An 8,213-nucleotide genomic window follows, 5' to 3' on the forward strand; every position below is an offset into this window, starting at 1 on the left:
TAAGCCATTAAAAATTTTTTTACAAACAGGTAACTCAAGGAATAAATGACAAATTCATATCATAACAACAAACAGAATGATTGTCCTACGTGCTTTCTATAAACCGATTTATTTGATCCTCGCAATAACCCCATGAAGTAGGTACTATTATTATTATTTTTTTTAAAGATTTTATTTATTTATTTGACAGAGAGAGATCACAAGTAGACGGAGAGGCAGGCAGAGAGAGAGAGAGTGGGAAGCAGGCTTCTTGCTGAGCAGAGAGCCCGATGTGGGACTCGATCCCAGGACCCTGAGATCATGACCTGAGCCGAAGGCAGCGGCTTAACCCACTGAGCCACCCAGGCGCCCAGTAGGTACTATTATTATCCCATTTTACAGAAGAGGAAACTGAGGTTCAGAGAAGCAAAGTAACTCACCCACGGTCCATAGCAGAGTTTGATTCAAATTCCAGTTGTCTACGTCTTCAGTGCTACGCTATACCAACTCTCTTGTGTATCATTTCAAGATAAAGCACACATAAAATTTGAGCTTTCATTGTTAGTTTGAGATCTGTCCTCCTGAACCTCAGAGGTAGTACAAATAATATTCTGCCACTTGGGTTCCTCTAGGGGGAAGTTTCAGGAGTGGCCTTTCATGGGCACCTCTGTAAGAGACACAGCCATATTTCCAAACACAAAACAACAGGTCCCCTGGTCCCACTGTTATCGGATCTGGGCAGGGGAGGCGTGAGCGAGATATTCTTTTACTCCCCTCTTGCAAAGGTGAAAGCCGCGTGTTAGAGAGGAGAAGCCACTCTGCTCCGGGCAGCTGCTCCGGGTTCACAGCTATTCCCTCTGGAATGTTCCCACCTGACTTGCTCTGAATCTTCATTCTTTCCTTCCTCTGGTGAAGTCCCCCCCACCCCCCACATCAAGCCCTGTGAAGACCCAAGAGGTTTAAAGGTTAGGCTAGGATGTCCTCAATGCAGGAACGTGAACTTGACACCTGCTCTCGGGCTGGGTGACTTTGCCGAGCACGGACCCTCGGCGGCTGCTGGGGGGCCTGTCACTCATATGTGTCTTCAAGAGAAGCTGCTGTGAGGAGCGTCATTAGCCAATAGTCCCCTGCTGCTGTGACCTGGATCCACTGGGACTTTCGGGGAGCAGACGGCAGAGGCTCCCTGGACCGCTCCCAGTTGATGGCTGGGCACCATAGGGAGACCAGAGCTGGGCTATTTCTGCTCACTATTTCTGGGACTCCCCTAGTGGATAATCTCTACGCTGGGCCAGACCAAGACCTTTGTCAGAGCTGTGTTGCAGTCTGAGGCTCTTCTTCCACTGTCTTCCCTCCTGCTCCCTCTCCTTCACAGGCGTCAGACTTCCACTATGCTCAAAAACGGCTCTTTGGTCTTACTCCTGCTCCTTCGCTTTATCTTTACAGGTGGTGTCCCCAATAAATCTGTACCTCTCATTTGTCTTAGCATCTGTCTCCTGGAAAACCTGAGCTGACACACATTCTGTGAGCCACGGGCCCATGCCCATCTGCCCCCAGGTGGTCTTAAAATTCTCCATCATTACTAGCGGTGCAAGAGAGGGAGGTTTCCTTGTCAATACCAGGGAGTGTGGTGGGACCCAATTCCGGTCACAGCCAGAGGTGAGGGACAGCTGTTTCCGAAGTCTGGGGCTCCCGCTCAACCCAGTGGGGCCCTGCTTTGACCCCACTATCACTTCCCAGCTCTAACCTGCAAGAGAGAGTTAGGGGTAGGAAAAAGGGATTTGGGGCTTTAGACTGAGGTAGGAGCCCTGAGTTCTAATCCAGTCTTTACTGCTAATTTCTCTTCTCTGGGGTTCAGTTTTCCCCATCCGTACAGTGGGACTTTGGCCTGGCTGCCCTGGGTGGGGGAAAGGAAACAGTGGCTATTTCCTGGGTTTAAGAAATGCCTTGACAGCTGGTAAGGACAGAGCTACTTCCTTTTCCTATTAAGACCAAACCAGGGGGACTAGGGGCTGGGGGCTGGGGGGGTGTTCCTACCAGGTAGTATCAGGGTGAGCCTAGAGCCATGTGCTGGTTATATTCTGGCACCCACAAGTTGTGAGTGGGTGCTGTGTCTGGGCTCCTGAGAGTGGCTATCATCCCCAGGAAGGACAGCTTCCTTAAAGCCAGTCAGGGGAGGTAAATAGACAGTACAGTATGGGAAGATCAGGCTCCCATAGAGGGAACCATTGGAGTACAAAGAAGCAGTACCAGTGCCCAAGGGAGTCTAGACAGGCATCTTGGAAAGGGACTTATGTGCTGGGTTCTGAAGGCTGAGTAGGAGTTTTCCAGATAGAGAAAGGAAAAGGCTTTCAAGATGGACAGACTCAGAAGTATGAACCTATATTATGTGTTCTAAAACATGAAACATGGCAGGACTGGGGTGGAGGTCAGGGAAGTGGTGAGAGAGAGAGCTGTGTCTACATCACGAAGGAACTCCAACAAGGTCAAGATTTTATAGCCTCCATATTACACTTAGAAGGTAGCTGCTAGTCTTATTTCTGTCTTACAGTTGAGGAAACTGAGGCCCTAGAGATGGCAAGGGGCTCTGATAGGAATGCCCTGGGCTGTGTCCAGACCTAGTCAGTCTTGGGAGCAAGAGGCCAAGTTATCCTCTCCTTATTGGGGGGTGGGGGCCTCTCCCCCATCCCCATCCCCATTCCCCATGGCCATCTAACTTCTGGGAGCATAGTGTCCTCAGTGCCTCCCCTCCCTCTATCCCCAGTGTCCTTGTCCTGCTGACATCATGCACACATGGAAGAGAAATTCGTGGAGATTCCAGAGGCCAGAGTGTGGGAACCGGGACAGATGCCGTTGGCGCTGCCCCAGAGCTGAGACTCCTTTGGAGCCTCAGGCGCTGCCCAGGGGGCTCTGGAATGTCTGAGGCCTCTGGCTTCCTCCGTCACCGGCCATCCCCCAGGGTCTGGGAAAGAAAGAGAGGCTCTGATCAACTAGGCCACCGTTTTAGTCCTTGGCAAGCTCTGGGGAGGCTTTGTGCTGCCTGCACACAGGGGCAGGGAGTATCCGGGCACCAAGATAGCTGGACCCAGCCAGTCTGCTGTCAGGGACCCCAAACTGGGGTCCCATTGATGGGGCATGAATCCTGCAGCCCAGGGGCAGAGAAAGGGACCAAATCAATACTTGTCCACCACCATCCCTAGAGAAGGAGGTAAGGAGTGTGTGTGTGTGCGTGTGTGTGTGTGTGTAGTAGATGGATGAACAGACACAGACAGATGGTCCCACCCCCCACCCCGCCTGGCCCCAGGGGTAGCTGTGCACAGCCTGTTCCCCACATGTGGCTCTCAGCAGCTGTGCATTCCGTCAGGGACCAGCTGTGGCGGCAGCTGTGGAGGTGGGGAGTGAGCGCTGATAGGTCCCAGGGGAGCAGGGGAGGAGGGCAAGGGGAGGACAGGAAGGGCCTGGGATGAGCAGGGGTCAGGGAGGGGGTGAGGCAAGGAGGCTCAGATGGTTCTCAGGGATGGAACAGCAAGCAGGAAAGTGGTGATGGGGACGCTTGACATCTGGGCTGGGAGCCCTGTGGATGTGGGCCTGGGTGCAGAGAGCTGGGGGGAGGTCCTGGGCAGGCCCGGCACACCCCGCTGGGTCTTGGAACATCGGTGGACCAACAGGAGTATAAGGAGAAAGACTCTGGGCTGTTGAATATATGGGTCCAAAGCTCAGGGGGAAAAAAAGGTCTACACTAGAGATATAAATCTGGGAACCGTTGGCTTATAGGAGGTAAAACCACAGAAGCAGATGAATCTCCCAGGGAGAGAATGCACGGAGACAGAGGCTTAGCCCAAATGCTAATATTTCCAACTTTCATCCTGAACACCAGGCACTGCTCTATGCCCCTTACCTCATTTAACCCTCACAACCAGCCTATGGAGTGAATAGCTTTGTTATCAGCTTATTTTACAGATAAGAAAACCAAGGTGCAGAAAGGCCAGACACAAAAGGAGGGGCAAGGCCCTATAGATGAAAGATGGAGTGGCCCCCGGGAGCTCCAGCCCTCCCCCCAGGCCCTGGCTCAGGAGAGTGCCTACAAGGACTCCTCCACAGAGCCCCCCAGTACCCCTCTCCAACGCTAGACACTCAGCCAATATTTATCAAACCCCTACTAAGTGCCAGACACTGCTAGGCCCTCGGTAGGTGCTAGGGGAGATGATGGTGAGCAGACCTGACCTGGGTCCCGCCTCCGGGACATACAGAGACTGACGGAAATTACTGCACAACTAGTAATTCCCAACCACCGCCCCGAGCACCTCTGTGCCAGCCATCCTTTCCTTTAGAACCCCTCAGATACCGTCGCTACCCAACAGCCAGAGGCTCAGTGCCTGGCCCAGCAGAGGTATCGTGAAACCCAACTATTTGGAGCCTGGGCCGTGTGCATTCAGGAATCTGAGTACCAGCGCCAAGAGGAGATGGGGTGACCTAGAGTGGGGACCAGACATTGAGCTGAAGCTGAAATCTGCCTCTGAAAATCTCCCTGCTCACTCAGCTCTGGAGTAGGAGGACAGGGAAAGTGGGGAGAACAGAGGTCCCCTCTCCGCCTCTCTCTGAGCCCCAGAAGGGCTCGCTCTTCTGCCTGCTCTGACCCCCCTTCCCCCATCAGCAAGCAAATTCCTCCTGCGGCCCTGTGGGGCGCTTTCATTGACCTGCCTCTTCTTTAAGATGGCTTCTGCCTCCCTCAGACACTTCCCCATCCTGGCCCCTTTCTTGCCTCCTCCACTCATGCCAAGGCCTCTGTGACCTTGTGACTGCTCATCTTCCTCTCTGAGTCCCAGGACTGGTGACCAAGCACTTGTCCTTGGTCCTCTCTGGCCGTGACCCCTGGCCCTCCATTCTTCCCTAATTTTCCTCCATCTTCCTGGAGTTTCTCTAGCTGTTGTTCCCCAGGCTTCTACCCTGGGTCTTTTCCCTCTTGCTTTACACTAGCTCCTGTGCCCCACGGCTTCAGCTACCAGTCCCCAATCTCTACTCCAGTCCAGACCTCTCGCCGGGTTCTACTCCTGGGTATTCATGGGTCTCAGAAAGAACATGGCGACACTGAACTTCTCCCCTTCTTCTGTGTTCCCCTTGGTGCCCGTCACCTTCATCTCTTCAAGTACCCAGACAGGAATCAAGCATCATTTGGGTTTGTTCCCTCTCTTCCCCGCCAAACCCAGTCCCCATTGCGTGGCCAATTGCAGGAGTCTTGTGCTTGGTCTACCTCACGCTAAGGCAGGACACAGAGATGACCAACGTGGATGGTGCCAGCCTGCCTGGGTAGAATCCCAGCTCAACCACCCACTAGCTGTGTGACCTTGGGGGAGTTACTTAACTTCCCTATGTCTCAGTGAAATGGGACTATAATAGATAGTCATAATAACCTCTATTATAGGATTGTGGTGAGGTTTAAATGAGTTAATAGATGTCAAAATACTTAGTACAGTAAAATGGTGAGTGCAATAGAATTTTGTTATTATCATAATCACTATTATTTCATTTACTTATGTTATAAATATTTATTTTTATTTATTTATTTATTTTAGATTTTATTTATTTATTTGACAGACAGAGATCACAAATAGGCAGAGAGGCAGAGCAGGCAGAGAGAGAGGAGGAAGCAGACTCCTCTCTGAGCAGAGAGCCCAATATGGGACTCGATCCCAGGACCCTGGGATCATGACCGGAGCCAAAGGCAGAGGCTTTAACCCACTGAGCCACCCAGGCGCCCCTATTTTATTAATATTTTAGAATGCCCACTATGTGCTGGGCACTTTCTTTATCATCTAAAGCTGGGGACATGAAAGGGCATGGTTGTGAACAACAAAAATGACTCCTAACCCCAGGAACTTCAAGATGGAAGACTTTTTGTAGTAGAAGTCCTTGCTACTGGATCCAGACCCCACTCTTTCCTGTCTTTAAACAAAACAAAAGCAAACAAACGCTGGATTTCACGTCTCCCTCCAGCCATTGTCCTAGCTTACTCTTCTGCCGGCCAGTTTTTATTCGCCGCACACCCACTACGTGCCAGTCACTGTGCTGGGCGCTGGAGAGTCAGCAGGAAACAAAAGGGACAGATCTCTACCCTCGATGAGTTTATCTTCTGGTTGAGGATATGGACAATAAACAAATATATCCACATACATAATATAACGTCAGCGATATTTGTAGATGCAGTAAAAGAAGACAAAGTGAGGGAGGGAACACAGAGTGACCAGGGGATTGATGGCTATTTTAGATGGGAGGTGGGGAGGGTCCTCTCTGAGGATGGCAGATCTGAGGGACGCCCTGCATGGAGTGAGGTGATCTAGGATCTGGAGGACGAGGGGTCCAGGTAGAGGGAACAGTAAATGTAAAGCCGTGTGATAGCAACAAACATGAATATTGGTGGAACGGCAAGAAGGCTCTTGCGCTGAGTGAGCAAGGCTGGGACGGGCGCCAGCACTTAGGATTACCCTACACATCTGGAAGCCTTGGGCTGTCCCTCCATAGTTATTACTATTGCCTCCTTTCCCCTCTCAAGGGCGCCCCAGCTTTAGATGATAAGTTACATAGTTACCCTAGATAGAGACCACAGTCGGCACTTGGGATTCTGTTCCGAATGTGATGGCAAACCTATGGATAGTTTCAAGCAGTACGGGACATGATCTGACTGACACTTTAAAGGAGCTTGACTGAGGACTTGAAACACCCTTCTGGCTGCTGTAACACCCCACTTGGCTCTCCTCCACCTCCCTGGCTGCTCCCTCTCAGTCTCTTCTGGCAGCTCTCTCCTACTTAACGCCTAGTGTTGGGGTTTCCCTAGGCCAGTGGTTCTCAGCCAGGGGTGCTTTTTCCTCTAGGGGACATTTCCTACAACCCAGGGACATTTTTAAGTGGGGCAGGTGCTACTGGCACTTAGCGAGTAAAAGGCAGGGATGCTGCTAACCATCCTACAATGCACAGAACAGCTCCACACAATAAAGAATTTTCCAGCCCCAGGGACACCTGGGTGGCTCAGTTGGTTAAGCATTTGCTTTCAGCTCAGGTCATGATCTCAGGGTCCTGGGACTGAGTCCCCCCAAGGGCACCCTGCTCAGTGGGGAGTTTGTTTCTCCCTCTGCCCCTCCTTCCACTCAACACACACTCTCTCTCAAAAATAAATTAGTAAGATCTTAAAAAAAAAAGCCCAATAGCAAAAAATAATTTTCCAGCCCCAAATGTGCTGAGGTTAAGTAACCCTGCACTAGATTAGCACGATCCAAAAGAAATGTAATGAGAGTTGCATAAATTTTTCTAGTAGCCAAATTTAAAACAAAAACAAAAACAAAAACAACGAGGGGTGCCTGGGAGGCTCAGTCAGTTAAGCATCTGCCTTTGGTTTAGGTCATGACCACACCACTGAGTCCCCTATCAGGTTCCCTGCTCAGTGGGGAGTCTGCTTCTCCCTCTGCCCCTCCCTGCCCCCTGCTTGTGCTCACGCTCTCTCTCTCACAAAAATAAATAAAATCTTTAAAAAAACTAAAAATAAAAGTGAAGTTAAGTTTAATAATTTATTTAGTCCAATATGTGCAAAATATTATCATCTTAACATATTAATCAATAGTAAAGATACAAATGAGATTCTTTCCTTCTTTCCTTTCTTTTCTCTCTCTCTCTCTTTCAGTTCTGGTATGTACTTCACACTTACTACACACAGCAATTTAGACCAGCCACCTTTCAACTGCCTAGTAGCTACATGTATCTCATGGCTATAGTATTGATGGTGTAGTTCTAGGCTCAGTACTAGATAAGAGAGCCTAATGTTTAAGAACTATACAAGGTAATAAAGCCTAATGATTTGGTCCTGGAACCCAGTTGTCTTGTTGAATTCCAGCCCTTCCATTTAATTCCCTGTCCATTTTTTTTAGTTTTTTTTTTTTTTTTAATTTATTTGAGAGAGAGAGAGAGAGAGGAGGAAACAGGCTTCCCGCGGAGCAGAGAGCTTGATGTGGGGCTCCATCCCAGGACCCTGGGATCATGACCCAAGCTGAAGGCAAAGGCTTTAACCCACTGAGCCACCCAGGCACCCCCTGTCCATTTCAGGTATAGAGTTACTCTACCTCTCAGGATCTTCGTTTCCTATTTTAAAGTGGGGATGACACAATATTACTACTTTATAGAGCTGTCCAGAATTAAATGAGTTAATACTTACAAAACAGTTTTAGGTGTAATAAAACTATTTAGCTAGA

This window comes from Lutra lutra, chromosome 4, assembly GCF_902655055.1.
Source record: "Lutra lutra chromosome 4, mLutLut1.2, whole genome shotgun sequence".
NCBI classification, from domain to species: domain Eukaryota; kingdom Metazoa; phylum Chordata; class Mammalia; order Carnivora; family Mustelidae; genus Lutra; species Lutra lutra.